Source organism: Electrophorus electricus, chromosome 13 (assembly GCF_041902795.1).
Source record: "Electrophorus electricus isolate QZ-2024a chromosome 13, ASM4190279v1, whole genome shotgun sequence".
Taxonomy (NCBI): Eukaryota; Metazoa; Chordata; class Actinopteri; order Gymnotiformes; family Gymnotidae; genus Electrophorus; species Electrophorus electricus.
The window spans coordinates 18,620,713-18,636,751 of NC_137509.1; the positions used below are offsets into that span (position 1 = coordinate 18,620,713).

Here is a 16,039-nt window from a genome sequence, read left to right on the forward strand (position 1 = left end):
CAGTGATTCCTCAAAAATCTATCTGTTAGCACCTTGGACTACGAGATGCTGTAAGCTTCTCTTGCATCACTTTAATTTACTTTCAAGATGACATGCTAGGATGTGAAGTGCAGTGATTAATTAAAAAAACTATCTGTTAGCACCTGGGAATAGCAAATGCTGTAAGTTTTTGTTGCATCACTTTACTTTAATCTGCAACTGACAAGCTTGTATGTGAAGTGTACAGATTAAATAGAAATATTTTAGTACCAGGGAATAGCAGGTGCTGTAAGATTGTATTGCATCCCTTTAATTTATGTTCAAGCTATCATGTTCAAATTTGAAGTGCAGTGAATAATTAACTCAAACTATCTGTTAGCACCTGGGAATAGCAGATGCTGTAAGTTTTTTTTGCATCACTTTCATTTACTCTCCAACTCACATGCCTGAATGTGAAGTGCAGTGATTCATCAAAAAACTATATGTTAGCACATTGGACTACGAGATGCTGTAAGCTTCTCTTGCATCACTTTAATTTACTGTCAAGATGACATGCTAGGATGTGAAATGCAGTGATTAATTAAAAAAACTATCTGTTAGCACCTGGGAATAGCAGATGCTGTAAGTTTTTGTTGCATCACTTTACTTTAATCTGCAACTGACAAGCTTGTATGTGAAGTGTACAGATTAAATAGAAATATTTTAGTACCAGGGAATAGCAGGTGCTGTAAGATTGTTTGCATCCCTTTAATTTATGTTCAATCTATCATGTTCAAATTTGAAGTGCAGTGAATAATTAGTGCCTCAGTATACCAGCTCCGTATTGTAAGCTTTTATTGCATCATTTAATTACATTCAAGATAACATTCTAGAATGTCAAGTGCAGGGATTAATAAAAAAAATTGTCAGATTGGTCTTTGATCATATTTGCTATGATTAGGCAATTTGAGTAAGTGTTTAAGGCTTACGGCCACACCAGCTTGAGAACGCCCAATCTCATCTGACCTTGGAAGCTAAGCAAGTTTGGGCCTGAATAGTACTGAGGTGGGACCCTACCTAGGAATACCAGGTGCTGTAAGCTTTTCTTGCATCACTTTAATTTACTTTCAAGCTGACATGCTCAAATGTGAAGTGCAGTGATTAATAAAAAAAACTATCTGTTAGCACCTGGGAATAGCAGATGCTGTAAGTTTTTTTTGCATCACTTTCATTTACTCTCCAACTCACATGCCTGAATGTGAAGTGCAGTGATTCCTCAAAAATCTATCTGTTAGCACCTTGGACTACGAGATGCTGTAAGCTTCTCTTGCATCACTTTAATTTACTTTCAAGATGACATGCTAGGATGTGAAGTGCAGTGATTAATTAAAAAAACTATCTGTTAGCACCTGGGAATAGCAAATGCTGTAAGTTTTTGTTGCATCACTTTACTTTAATCTGCAACTGACAAGCTTGTATGTGAAGTGTACAGATTAAATAGAAATATTTTAGTACCAGGGAATAGCAGGTGCTGTAAGATTGTATTGCATCCCTTTAATTTATGTTCAAGCTATCATGTTCAAATTTGAAGTGCAGTGAATAATTAACTCAAACTATCTGTTAGCACCTGGGAATAGCAGATGCTGTAAGTTTTTTTTGCATCACTTTCATTTACTCTCCAACTCACATGCCTGAATGTGAAGTGCAGTGATTCATCAAAAAACTATATGTTAGCACATTGGACTACGAGATGCTGTAAGCTTCTCTTGCATCACTTTAATTTACTGTCAAGATGACATGCTAGGATGTGAAATGCAGTGATTAATTAAAAAAACTATCTGTTAGCACCTGGGAATAGCAGATGCTGTAAGTTTTTGTTGCATCACTTTACTTTAATCTGCAACTGACAAGCTTGTATGTGAAGTGTACAGATTAAATAGAAATATTTTAGTACCAGGGAATAGCAGGTGCTGTAAGATTGTTTGCATCCCTTTAATTTATGTTCAATCTATCATGTTCAAATTTGAAGTGCAGTGAATAATTAGTGCCTCAGTATACCAGCTCCGTATTGTAAGCTTTTATTGCATCATTTAATTACATTCAAGATAACATTCTAGAATGTCAAGTGCAGGGATTAATAAAAAAAATTGTCAGATTGGTCTTTGATCATATTTGCTATGATTAGGCAATTTGAGTAAGTGTTTAAGGCTTACGGCCACACCAGCTTGAGAACGCCCAATCTCATCTGACCTTGGAAGCTAAGCAAGTTTGGGCCTGAATAGTACTGAGGTGGGACCCTACCTAGGAATACCAGGTGCTGTAAGCTTTTCTTGCATCACTTTAATTTACTTTCAAGCTGACATGCTCAAATGTGAGGTGCAGTGATTAATAAAAAAAACTATCTGTTAGCACCTGGGAATAGCAGATGCTGTAAGTTTTTTTTGCATCACTTTCATTTACTCTCCAACTCACATGCCTGAATGTGAAGTGCAGTGATTCATCAAAAAACTATATGTTAGCACATTGGACTACGAGATGCTGTAAGCTTCTCTTGCATCACTTTAATTTACTGTCAAGATGACATGCTAGGATGTGAAATGCAGTGATTAATTAAAAAAACTATCTGTTAGCACCTGGGAATAGCAGATGCTGTAAGTTTTTGTTACATCACTTTACTTTAATCTGCAACTGACAAGCTTGTATGTGAAGTGTACAGATTAAATAGAAATATTTTAGTACCAGGGAATAGCAGGTGCTGTAAGATTGTTTGCATCCCTTTAATTTATGTTCAATCTATCATGTTCAAATTTGAAGTGCAGTGAATAATTAGTGCCTCAGTATACCAGCTCCGTATTGTAAGCTTTTATTGCATCATTTAATTACATTCAAGATAACATTCTAGAATGTCAAGTGCAGGGATTAATAAAAAAAATTGTCAGATTGGTCTTTGATCATATTTGCTATGATTAGGCAATTTGAGTAAGTGTTTAAGGCTTACGGCCACACCAGCTTGAGAACGCCCAATCTCATCTGACCTTGGAAGCTAAGCAAGTTTGGGCCTGAATAGTACTGAGGTGGGACCCTACCTAGGAATACCAGGTGCTGTAAGCTTTTCTTGCATCACTTTAATTTACTTTCAAGCTGACATGCTCAAATGTGAAGTGCAGTGAATAATTAACTCAAACTATCTGTTAGCACCTGGGAATAGCAGATGCTGTAAGTTTTTTTTGCATCACTTTCATTTACTCTCCAACTCACATGCCTGAATGTGAAGTGCAGTGATTCATCAAAAAACTATATGTTAGCACATTGGACTACGAGATGCTGTAAGCTTCTCTTGCATCACTTTAATTTACTGTCAAGATGACATGCTAGGATGTGAAATGCAGTGATTAATTAAAAAAACTATCTGTTAGCACCTGGGAATAGCAGATGCTGTAAGTTTTTGTTGCATCACTTTACTTTAATCTGCAACTGACAAGCTTGTATGTGAAGTGTACAGATTAAATAGAAATATTTTAGTACCAGGGAATAGCAGGTGCTGTAAGATTGCATTGCATCCCTTTAATTTATGTTCAAGCTATCATGTTCAAATTTGAAGTGCAGTGAATAATTAACTCAAACTATCTGTTAGCACCTGGGAATAGCAGATGCTGTAAGTTTTTTTTGCATCACTTTCATTTACTCTCCAACTCACATGCCTGAATGTGAAGTGCAGTGATTCATCAAAAAACTATATGTTAGCACATTGGACTACGAGATGCTGTAAGCTTCTCTTGCATCACTTTAATTTACTGTCAAGATGACATGCTAGGATGTGAAATGCAGTGATTAATTAAAAAAACTATCTGTTAGCACCTGGGAATAGCAGATGCTGTAAGTTTTTGTTGCATCACTTTACTTTAATCTGCTACTGACAAGCTTGTATGTGAAGTGTACAGATTAAATAGAAATATTTTAGTACCAGGGAATAGCAGGTGCTGTAAGATTGTTTGCATCCCTTTAATTTATGTTCAATCTATCATGTTCAAATTTGAAGTGCAGTGAATAATTAGTGCCTCAGTATACCAGCTCCGTATTGTAAGCTTTTATTGCATCATTTAATTACATTCAAGATAACATTCTAGAATGTCAAGTGCAGGGATTAATAAAAAAAATTGTCAGATTGGTCTTTGATCATATTTGCTATGATTAGGCAATTTGAGTAAGTGTTTAAGGCTTACGGCCACACCAGCTTGAGAACGCCCAATCTCATCTGACCTTGGAAGCTAAGCAAGTTTGGGCCTGAATAGTACTGAGGTGGGACCCTACCTAGGAATACCAGGTGCTGTAAGCTTTTCTTGCATCACTTTAATTTACTTTCAAGCTGACATGCTCAAATGTGAAGTGCAGTGATTAATAAAAAAAACTATCTGTTAGCACCTGGGAATAGCAGATGCTGTAAGTTTTTTTTGCATCACTTTCATTTACTCTCCAACTCACATGCCTGAATGTGAAGTGCAGTGATTCATCAAAAAACTATATGTTAGCACATTGGACTACGAGATGCTGTAAGCTTCTCTTGCATCACTTTAATTTACTGTCAAGATGACATGCTAGGATGTGAAATGCAGTGATTAATTAAAAAAACTATCTGTTAGCACCTGGGAATAGCAGATGCTGTAAGTTTTTGTTGCATCACTTTACTTTAATCTGCAACTGACAAGCTTGTATGTGAAGTGTACAGATTAAATAGAAATATTTTAGTACCAGGGAATAGCAGGTGCTGTAAGATTGTTTGCATCCCTTTAATTTATGTTCAATCTATCATGTTCAAATTTGAAGTGCAGTGAATAATTAGTGCCTCAGTATACCAGCTCCGTATTGTAAGCTTTTATTGCATCATTTAATTACATTCAAGATAACATTCTAGAATGTCAAGTGCAGGGATTAATAAAAAAAATTGTCAGATTGGTCTTTGATCATATTTGCTATGATTAGGCAATTTGAGTAAGTGTTTAAGGCTTACGGCCACACCAGCTTGAGAACGCCCAATCTCATCTGACCTTGGAAGCTAAGCAAGTTTGGGCCTGAATAGTACTGAGGTGGGACCCTACCTAGGAATACCAGGTGCTGTAAGCTTTTCTTGCATCACTTTAATTTACTTTCAAGCTGACATGCTCAAATGTGAAGTGCAGTGATTAATAAAAAAAACTATCTGTTAGCACCTGGGAATAGCAGATGCTGTAAGTTTTTTTTTGCATCACTTTCATTTACTCTCCAACTCACATGCCTGAATGTGAAGTGCAGTGATTCCTCAAAAATCTATCTGTTAGCACCTTGGACTACGAGATGCTGTAAGCTTCTCTTGCATCACTTTAATTTACTTTCAAGATGACATGCTAGGATGTGAAGTGCAGTGATTAATTAAAAAAACTATCTGTTAGCACCTGGGAATAGCAAATGCTGTAAGTTTTTGTTGCATCACTTTACTTTAATCTGCAACTGACAAGCTTGTATGTGAAGTGTACAGATTAAATAGAAATATTTTAGTACCAGGGAATAGCAGGTGCTGTAAGATTGTATTGCATCCCTTTAATTTATGTTCAAGCTATCATGTTCAAATTTGAAGTGCAGTGAATAATTAACTCAAACTATCTGTTAGCACCTGGGAATAGCAGATGCTGTAAGTTTTTTTTGCATCACTTTCATTTACTCTCCAACTCACATGCCTGAATGTGAAGTGCAGTGATTCATCAAAAAACTATATGTTAGCACATTGGACTACGAGATGCTGTAAGCTTCTCTTGCATCACTTTAATTTACTGTCAAGATGACATGCTAGGATGTGAAATGCAGTGATTAATTAAAAAAACTATCTGTTAGCACCTGGGAATAGCAGATGCTGTAAGTTTTTGTTACATCACTTTACTTTAATCTGCAACTGACAAGCTTGTATGTGAAGTGTACAGATTAAATAGAAATATTTTAGTACCAGGGAATAGCAGGTGCTGTAAGATTGTTTGCATCCCTTTAATTTATGTTCAATCTATCATGTTCAAATTTGAAGTGCAGTGAATAATTAGTGCCTCAGTATACCAGCTCCGTATTGTAAGCTTTTATTGCATCATTTAATTACATTCAAGATAACATTCTAGAATGTCAAGTGCAGGGATTAATAAAAAAAATTGTCAGATTGGTCTTTGATCATATTTGCTATGATTAGGCAATTTGAGTAAGTGTTTAAGGCTTACGGCCACACCAGCTTGAGAACGCCCAATCTCATCTGACCTTGGAAGCTAAGCAAGTTTGGGCCTGAATAGTACTGAGGTGGGACCCTACCTAGGAATACCAGGTGCTGTAAGCTTTTCTTGCATCACTTTAATTTACTTTCAAGCTGACATGCTCAAATGTGAAGTGCAGTGAATAATTAACTCAAACTATCTGTTAGCACCTGGGAATAGCAGATGCTGTAAGTTTTTTTTGCATCACTTTCATTTACTCTCCAACTCACATGCCTGAATGTGAAGTGCAGTGATTCATCAAAAAACTATATGTTAGCACATTGGACTACGAGATGCTGTAAGCTTCTCTTGCATCACTTTAATTTACTGTCAAGATGACATGCTAGGATGTGAAATGCAGTGATTAATTAAAAAAACTATCTGTTAGCACCTGGGAATAGCAGATGCTGTAAGTTTTTGTTGCATCACTTTACTTTAATCTGCAACTGACAAGCTTGTATGTGAAGTGTACAGATTAAATAGAAATATTTTAGTACCAGGGAATAGCAGGTGCTGTAAGATTGCATTGCATCCCTTTAATTTATGTTCAAGCTATCATGTTCAAATTTGAAGTGCAGTGAATAATTAACTCAAACTATCTGTTAGCACCTGGGAATAGCAGATGCTGTAAGTTTTTTTTGCATCACTTTCATTTACTCTCCAACTCACATGCCTGAATGTGAAGTGCAGTGATTCATCAAAAAACTATATGTTAGCACATTGGACTACGAGATGCTGTAAGCTTCTCTTGCATCACTTTAATTTACTGTCAAGATGACATGCTAGGATGTGAAATGCAGTGATTAATTAAAAAAACTATCTGTTAGCACCTGGGAATAGCAGATGCTGTAAGTTTTTGTTGCATCACTTTACTTTAATCTGCTACTGACAAGCTTGTATGTGAAGTGTACAGATTAAATAGAAATATTTTAGTACCAGGGAATAGCAGGTGCTGTAAGATTGTTTGCATCCCTTTAATTTATGTTCAATCTATCATGTTCAAATTTGAAGTGCAGTGAATAATTAGTGCCTCAGTATACCAGCTCCGTATTGTAAGCTTTTATTGCATCATTTAATTACATTCAAGATAACATTCTAGAATGTCAAGTGCAGGGATTAATAAAAAAAATTGTCAGATTGGTCTTTGATCATATTTGCTATGATTAGGCAATTTGAGTAAGTGTTTAAGGCTTACGGCCACACCAGCTTGAGAACGCCCAATCTCATCTGACCTTGGAAGCTAAGCAAGTTTGGGCCTGAATAGTACTGAGGTGGGACCCTACCTAGGAATACCAGGTGCTGTAAGCTTTTCTTGCATCACTTTAATTTACTTTCAAGCTGACATGCTCAAATGTGAAGTGCAGTGATTAATAAAAAAAACTATCTGTTAGCACCTGGGAATAGCAGATGCTGTAAGTTTTTTTTGCATCACTTTCATTTACTCTCCAACTCACATGCCTGAATGTGAAGTGCAGTGATTCATCAAAAAACTATATGTTAGCACATTGGACTACGAGATGCTGTAAGCTTCTCTTGCATCACTTTAATTTACTGTCAAGATGACATGCTAGGATGTGAAATGCAGTGATTAATTAAAAAAACTATCTGTTAGCACCTGGGAATAGCAGATGCTGTAAGTTTTTGTTGCATCACTTTACTTTAATCTGCAACTGACAAGCTTGTATGTGAAGTGTACAGATTAAATAGAAATATTTTAGTACCAGGGAATAGCAGGTGCTGTAAGATTGTTTGCATCCCTTTAATTTATGTTCAATCTATCATGTTCAAATTTGAAGTGCAGTGAATAATTAGTGCCTCAGTATACCAGCTCCGTATTGTAAGCTTTTATTGCATCATTTAATTACATTCAAGATAACATTCTAGAATGTCAAGTGCAGGGATTAATAAAAAAAATTGTCAGATTGGTCTTTGATCATATTTGCTATGATTAGGCAATTTGAGTAAGTGTTTAAGGCTTACGGCCACACCAGCTTGAGAACGCCCAATCTCATCTGACCTTGGAAGCTAAGCAAGTTTGGGCCTGAATAGTACTGAGGTGGGACCCTACCTAGGAATACCAGGTGCTGTAAGCTTTTCTTGCATCACTTTAATTTACTTTCAAGCTGACATGCTCAAATGTGAAGTGCAGTGATTAATAAAAAAAACTATCTGTTAGCACCTGGGAATAGCAGATGCTGTAAGTTTTTTTTTGCATCACTTTCATTTACTCTCCAACTCACATGCCTGAATGTGAAGTGCAGTGATTCCTCAAAAATCTATCTGTTAGCACCTTGGACTACGAGATGCTGTAAGCTTCTCTTGCATCACTTTAATTTACTTTCAAGATGACATGCTAGGATGTGAAGTGCAGTGATTAATTAAAAAAACTATCTGTTAGCACCTGGGAATAGCAAATGCTGTAAGTTTTTGTTGCATCACTTTACTTTAATCTGCAACTGACAAGCTTGTATGTGAAGTGTACAGATTAAATAGAAATATTTTAGTACCAGGGAATAGCAGGTGCTGTAAGATTGTATTGCATCCCTTTAATTTATGTTCAAGCTATCATGTTCAAATTTGAAGTGCAGTGAATAATTAACTCAAACTAGCTGTTAGCACCTGGGAATAGCAGATGCTGTAAGTTTTTTTTGCATCACTTTCATTTACTCTCCAACTCACATGCCTGAATGTGAAGTGCAGTGATTCATCAAAAAACTATATGTTAGCACATTGGACTACGAGATGCTGTAAGCTTCTCTTGCATCACTTTAATTTACTGTCAAGATGACATGCTAGGATGTGAAATGCAGTGATTAATTAAAAAAACTATCTGTTAGCACCTGGGAATAGCAGATGCTGTAAGTTTTTGTTACATCACTTTACTTTAATCTGCAACTGACAAGCTTGTATGTGAAGTGTACAGATTAAATAGAAATATTTTAGTACCAGGGAATAGCAGGTGCTGTAAGATTGTTTGCATCCCTTTAATTTATGTTCAATCTATCATGTTCAAATTTGAAGTGCAGTGAATAATTAGTGCCTCAGTATACCAGCTCCGTATTGTAAGCTTTTATTGCATCATTTAATTACATTCAAGATAACATTCTAGAATGTCAAGTGCAGGGATTAATAAAAAAAATTGTCAGATTGGTCTTTGATCATATTTGCTATGATTAGGCAATTTGAGTAAGTGTTTAAGGCTTACGGCCACACCAGCTTGAGAACGCCCAATCTCATCTGACCTTGGAAGCTAAGCAAGTTTGGGCCTGAATAGTACTGAGGTGGGACCCTACCTAGGAATACCAGGTGCTGTAAGCTTTTCTTGCATCACTTTAATTTACTTTCAAGCTGACATGCTCAAATGTGAAGTGCAGTGAATAATTAACTCAAACTATCTGTTAGCACCTGGGAATAGCAGATGCTGTAAGTTTTTTTTGCATCACTTTCATTTACTCTCCAACTCACATGCCTGAATGTGAAGTGCAGTGATTCATCAAAAAACTATATGTTAGCACATTGGACTACGAGATGCTGTAAGCTTCTCTTGCATCACTTTAATTTACTGTCAAGATGACATGCTAGGATGTGAAATGCAGTGATTAATTAAAAAAACTATCTGTTAGCACCTGGGAATAGCAGATGCTGTAAGTTTTTGTTGCATCACTTTACTTTAATCTGCAACTGACAAGCTTGTATGTGAAGTGTACAGATTAAATAGAAATATTTTAGTACCAGGGAATAGCAGGTGCTGTAAGATTGTTTGCATCCCTTTAATTTATGTTCAATCTATCATGTTCAAATTTGAAGTGCAGTGAATAATTAGTGCCTCAGTATACCAGCTCCGTATTGTAAGCTTTTATTGCATCATTTAATTACATTCAAGATAACATTCTAGAATGTCAAGTGCAGGGATTAATAAAAAAAATTGTCAGATTGGTCTTTGATCATATTTGCTATGATTAGGCAATTTGAGTAAGTGTTTAAGGCTTACGGCCACACCAGCTTGAGAACGCCCAATCTCATCTGACCTTGGAAGCTAAGCAAGTTTGGGCCTGAATAGTACTGAGGTGGGACCCTACCTAGGAATACCAGGTGCTGTAAGCTTTTCTTGCATCACTTTAATTTACTTTCAAGCTGACATGCTCAAATGTGAAGTGCAGTGATTAATAAAAAAAACTATCTGTTAGCACCTGGGAATAGCAGATGCTGTAAGTTTTTTTTTGCATCACTTTCATTTACTCTCCAACTCACATGCCTGAATGTGAAGTGCAGTGATTCCTCAAAAATCTATCTGTTAGCACCTTGGACTACGAGATGCTGTAAGCTTCTCTTGCATCACTTTAATTTACTTTCAAGATGACATGCTAGGATGTGAAGTGCAGTGATTAATTAAAAAAACTATCTGTTAGCACCTGGGAATAGCAAATGCTGTAAGTTTTTGTTGCATCACTTTACTTTAATCTGCAACTGACAAGCTTGTATGTGAAGTGTACAGATTAAATAGAAATATTTTAGTACCAGGGAATAGCAGGTGCTGTAAGATTGTATTGCATCCCTTTAATTTATGTTCAAGCTATCATGTTCAAATTTGAAGTGCAGTGAATAATTAACTCAAACTATCTGTTAGCACCTGGGAATAGCAGATGCTGTAAGTTTTTTTTGCATCACTTTCATTTACTCTCCAACTCACATGCCTGAATGTGAAGTGCAGTGATTCATCAAAAAACTATATGTTAGCACATTGGACTACGAGATGCTGTAAGCTTCTCTTGCATCACTTTAATTTACTGTCAAGATGACATGCTAGGATGTGAAATGCAGTGATTAATTAAAAAAACTATCTGTTAGCACCTGGGAATAGCAGATGCTGTAAGTTTTTGTTACATCACTTTACTTTAATCTGCAACTGACAAGCTTGTATGTGAAGTGTACAGATTAAATAGAAATATTTTAGTACCAGGGAATAGCAGGTGCTGTAAGATTGTTTGCATCCCTTTAATTTATGTTCAATCTATCATGTTCAAATTTGAAGTGCAGTGAATAATTAGTGCCTCAGTATACCAGCTCCGTATTGTAAGCTTTTATTGCATCATTTAATTACATTCAAGATAACATTCTAGAATGTCAAGTGCAGGGATTAATAAAAAAAATTGTCAGATTGGTCTTTGATCATATTTGCTATGATTAGGCAATTTGAGTAAGTGTTTAAGGCTTACGGCCACACCAGCTTGAGAACGCCCAATCTCATCTGACCTTGGAAGCTAAGCAAGTTTGGGCCTGAATAGTACTGAGGTGGGACCCTACCTAGGAATACCAGGTGCTGTAAGCTTTTCTTGCATCACTTTAATTTACTTTCAAGCTGACATGCTCAAATGTGAAGTGCAGTGAATAATTAACTCAAACTATCTGTTAGCACCTGGGAATAGCAGATGCTGTAAGTTTTTTTTGCATCACTTTCATTTACTCTCCAACTCACATGCCTGAATGTGAAGTGCAGTGATTCATCAAAAAACTATATGTTAGCACATTGGACTACGAGATGCTGTAAGCTTCTCTTGCATCACTTTAATTTACTGTCAAGATGACATGCTAGGATGTGAAATGCAGTGATTAATTAAAAAAACTATCTGTTAGCACCTGGGAATAGCAGATGCTGTAAGTTTTTGTTGCATCACTTTACTTTAATCTGCAACTGACAAGCTTGTATGTGAAGTGTACAGATTAAATAGAAATATTTTAGTACCAGGGAATAGCAGGTGCTGTAAGATTGCATTGCATCCCTTTAATTTATGTTCAAGCTATCATGTTCAAATTTGAAGTGCAGTGAATAATTAACTCAAACTATCTGTTAGCACCTGGGAATAGCAGATGCTGTAAGTTTTTTTTGCATCACTTTCATTTACTCTCCAACTCACATGCCTGAATGTGAAGTGCAGTGATTCATCAAAAAACTATATGTTAGCACATTGGACTACGAGATGCTGTAAGCTTCTCTTGCATCACTTTAATTTACTGTCAAGATGACATGCTAGGATGTGAAATGCAGTGATTAATTAAAAAAACTATCTGTTAGCACCTGGGAATAGCAGATGCTGTAAGTTTTTGTTGCATCACTTTACTTTAATCTGCTACTGACAAGCTTGTATGTGAAGTGTACAGATTAAATAGAAATATTTTAGTACCAGGGAATAGCAGGTGCTGTAAGATTGTTTGCATCCCTTTAATTTATGTTCAATCTATCATGTTCAAATTTGAAGTGCAGTGAATAATTAGTGCCTCAGTATACCAGCTCCGTATTGTAAGCTTTTATTGCATCATTTAATTACATTCAAGATAACATTCTAGAATGTCAAGTGCAGGGATTAATAAAAAAAATTGTCAGATTGGTCTTTGATCATATTTGCTATGATTAGGCAATTTGAGTAAGTGTTTAAGGCTTACGGCCACACCAGCTTGAGAACGCCCAATCTCATCTGACCTTGGAAGCTAAGCAAGTTTGGGCCTGAATAGTACTGAGGTGGGACCCTACCTAGGAATACCAGGTGCTGTAAGCTTTTCTTGCATCACTTTAATTTACTTTCAAGCTGACATGCTCAAATGTGAAGTGCAGTGATTAATAAAAAAAACTATCTGTTAGCACCTGGGAATAGCAGATGCTGTAAGTTTTTTTTGCATCACTTTCATTTACTCTCCAACTCACATGCCTGAATGTGAAGTGCAGTGATTCATCAAAAAACTATATGTTAGCACATTGGACTACGAGATGCTGTAAGCTTCTCTTGCATCACTTTAATTTACTGTCAAGATGACATGCTAGGATGTGAAATGCAGTGATTAATTAAAAAAACTATCTGTTAGCACCTGGGAATAGCAGATGCTGTAAGTTTTTGTTGCATCACTTTACTTTAATCTGCAACTGACAAGCTTGTATGTGAAGTGTACAGATTAAATAGAAATATTTTAGTACCAGGGAATAGCAGGTGCTGTAAGATTGTTTGCATCCCTTTAATTTATGTTCAATCTATCATGTTCAAATTTGAAGTGCAGTGAATAATTAGTGCCTCAGTATACCAGCTCCGTATTGTAAGCTTTTATTGCATCATTTAATTACATTCAAGATAACATTCTAGAATGTCAAGTGCAGGGATTAATAAAAAAAATTGTCAGATTGGTCTTTGATCATATTTGCTATGATTAGGCAATTTGAGTAAGTGTTTAAGGCTTACGGCCACACCAGCTTGAGAACGCCCAATCTCATCTGACCTTGGAAGCTAAGCAAGTTTGGGCCTGAATAGTACTGAGGTGGGACCCTACCTAGGAATACCAGGTGCTGTAAGCTTTTCTTGCATCACTTTAATTTACTTTCAAGCTGACATGCTCAAATGTGAAGTGCAGTGATTAATAAAAAAAACTATCTGTTAGCACCTGGGAATAGCAGATGCTGTAAGTTTTTTTTTGCATCACTTTCATTTACTCTCCAACTCACATGCCTGAATGTGAAGTGCAGTGATTCCTCAAAAATCTATCTGTTAGCACCTTGGACTACGAGATGCTGTAAGCTTCTCTTGCATCACTTTAATTTACTTTCAAGATGACATGCTAGGATGTGAAGTGCAGTGATTAATTAAAAAAACTATCTGTTAGCACCTGGGAATAGCAAATGCTGTAAGTTTTTGTTGCATCACTTTACTTTAATCTGCAACTGACAAGCTTGTATGTGAAGTGTACAGATTAAATAGAAATATTTTAGTACCAGGGAATAGCAGGTGCTGTAAGATTGTATTGCATCCCTTTAATTTATGTTCAAGCTATCATGTTCAAATTTGAAGTGCAGTGAATAATTAACTCAAACTATCTGTTAGCACCTGGGAATAGCAGATGCTGTAAGTTTTTTTTGCATCACTTTCATTTACTCTCCAACTCACATGCCTGAATGTGAAGTGCAGTGATTCATCAAAAAACTATATGTTAGCACATTGGACTACGAGATGCTGTAAGCTTCTCTTGCATCACTTTAATTTACTGTCAAGATGACATGCTAGGATGTGAAATGCAGTGATTAATTAAAAAAACTATCTGTTAGCACCTGGGAATAGCAGATGCTGTAAGTTTTTGTTGCATCACTTTACTTTAATCTGCTACTGACAAGCTTGTATGTGAAGTGTACAGATTAAATAGAAATATTTTAGTACCAGGGAATAGCAGGTGCTGTAAGATTGTTTGCATCCCTTTAATTTATGTTCAATCTATCATGTTCAAATTTGAAGTGCAGTGAATAATTAGTGCCTCAGTATACCAGCTCCGTATTGTAAGCTTTTATTGCATCATTTAATTACATTCAAGATAACATTCTAGAATGTCAAGTGCAGGGATTAATAAAAAAAATTGTCAGATTGGTCTTTGATCATATTTGCTATGATTAGGCAATTTGAGTAAGTGTTTAAGGCTTACGGCCACACCAGCTTGAGAACGCCCAATCTCATCTGACCTTGGAAGCTAAGCAAGTTTGGGCCTGAATAGTACTGAGGTGGGACCCTACCTAGGAATACCAGGTGCTGTAAGCTTTTCTTGCATCACTTTAATTTACTTTCAAGCTGACATGCTCAAATGTGAAGTGCAGTGATTAATAAAAAAAACTATCTGTTAGCACCTGGGAATAGCAGATGCTGTAAGTTTTTTTTGCATCACTTTCATTTACTCTCCAACTCACATGCCTGAATGTGAAGTGCAGTGATTCATCAAAAAACTATATGTTAGCACATTGGACTACGAGATGCTGTAAGCTTCTCTTGCATTACTTTAATTTACTGTCAAGATGACATGCTAGGATGTGAAATGCAGTGATTAATTAAAAAAACTATCTGTTAGCACCTGGGAATAGCAGATGCTGTAAGTTTTTGTTGCATCACTTTACTTTAATCTGCAACTGACAAGCTTGTATGTGAAGTGTACAGATTAAATAGAAATATTTTAGTACCAGGGAATAGCAGGTGCTGTAAGATTGTTTGCATCCCTTTAATTTATGTTCAATCTATCATGTTCAAATTTGAAGTGCAGTGAATAATTAGTGCCTCAGTATACCAGCTCCGTATTGTAAGCTTTTATTGCATCATTTAATTACATTCAAGATAACATTCTAGAATGTCAAGTGCAGGGATTAATAAAAAAAATTGTCAGATTGGTCTTTGATCATATTTGCTATGATTAGGCAATTTGAGTAAGTGTTTAAGGCTTACGGCCACACCAGCTTGAGAACGCCCAATCTCATCTGACCTTGGAAGCTAAGCAAGTTTGGGCCTGAATAGTACTGAGGTGGGACCCTACCTAGGAATACCAGGTGCTGTAAGCTTTTCTTGCATCACTTTAATTTACTTTCAAGCTGACATGCTCAAATGTGAAGTGCAGTGATTAATAAAAAAAACTATCTGTTAGCACCTGGGAATAGCAGATGCTGTAAGTTTTTTTTGCATCACTTTCATTTACTCTCCAACTCACATGCCTGAATGTGAAGTGCAGTGATTCCTCAAAAATCTATCTGTTAGCACCTTGGACTACGAGATGCTGTAAGCTTCTCTTGCATCACTTTAATTTACTTTCAAGATGACATGCTAGGATGTGAAGTGCAGTGATTAATTAAAAAAACTATCTGTTAGCACCTGGGAATAGCAAATGCTGTAAGTTTTTGTTGCATCACTTTACTTTAATCTGCAACTGACAAGCTTGTATGTGAAGTGTACAGATTAAATAGAAATATTTTAGTACCAGGGAATAGCAGGTGCTGTAAGATTGTATTGCATCCCTTTAATTTATGTTCAAGC

At 36.2% G+C, this 16,039-nt stretch overlaps 15 pseudogenes; all 15 read left to right on the forward strand.

Annotated features, from left to right (window-relative positions):
- The first annotated feature begins 941 nt into the window (after positions 1-941).
- Positions 942-1,060, forward strand: LOC145645260 (5S ribosomal RNA; annotated as a pseudogene).
- Positions 1,061-2,165: 1,105 nt separating this feature from the next.
- On the forward strand, positions 2,166-2,284 carry LOC145645271 (5S ribosomal RNA; annotated as a pseudogene).
- Positions 2,285-2,950: 666 nt separating this feature from the next.
- On the forward strand, positions 2,951-3,069 carry LOC145645282 (5S ribosomal RNA; annotated as a pseudogene).
- Positions 3,070-4,175: 1,106 nt separating this feature from the next.
- Positions 4,176-4,294, forward strand: LOC145645293 (5S ribosomal RNA; annotated as a pseudogene).
- Positions 4,295-4,960: 666 nt separating this feature from the next.
- On the forward strand, positions 4,961-5,079 carry LOC145645305 (5S ribosomal RNA; annotated as a pseudogene).
- A 1,106-nt stretch (positions 5,080-6,185) lies between these two features.
- LOC145645317 (5S ribosomal RNA) lies at positions 6,186-6,304 on the forward strand (annotated as a pseudogene).
- A 1,106-nt stretch (positions 6,305-7,410) lies between these two features.
- LOC145645328 (5S ribosomal RNA) lies at positions 7,411-7,529 on the forward strand (annotated as a pseudogene).
- Positions 7,530-8,195: 666 nt separating this feature from the next.
- LOC145645339 (5S ribosomal RNA) lies at positions 8,196-8,314 on the forward strand (annotated as a pseudogene).
- A 1,106-nt stretch (positions 8,315-9,420) lies between these two features.
- LOC145645350 (5S ribosomal RNA) lies at positions 9,421-9,539 on the forward strand (annotated as a pseudogene).
- A 667-nt stretch (positions 9,540-10,206) lies between these two features.
- Positions 10,207-10,325, forward strand: LOC145645361 (5S ribosomal RNA; annotated as a pseudogene).
- A 1,106-nt stretch (positions 10,326-11,431) lies between these two features.
- LOC145645373 (5S ribosomal RNA) lies at positions 11,432-11,550 on the forward strand (annotated as a pseudogene).
- A 1,106-nt stretch (positions 11,551-12,656) lies between these two features.
- Positions 12,657-12,775, forward strand: LOC145645384 (5S ribosomal RNA; annotated as a pseudogene).
- A 666-nt stretch (positions 12,776-13,441) lies between these two features.
- On the forward strand, positions 13,442-13,560 carry LOC145645395 (5S ribosomal RNA; annotated as a pseudogene).
- A 1,106-nt stretch (positions 13,561-14,666) lies between these two features.
- LOC145645406 (5S ribosomal RNA) lies at positions 14,667-14,785 on the forward strand (annotated as a pseudogene).
- A 666-nt stretch (positions 14,786-15,451) lies between these two features.
- On the forward strand, positions 15,452-15,570 carry LOC145645417 (5S ribosomal RNA; annotated as a pseudogene).
- The last annotated feature ends 469 nt before the right edge of the window (positions 15,571-16,039 follow it).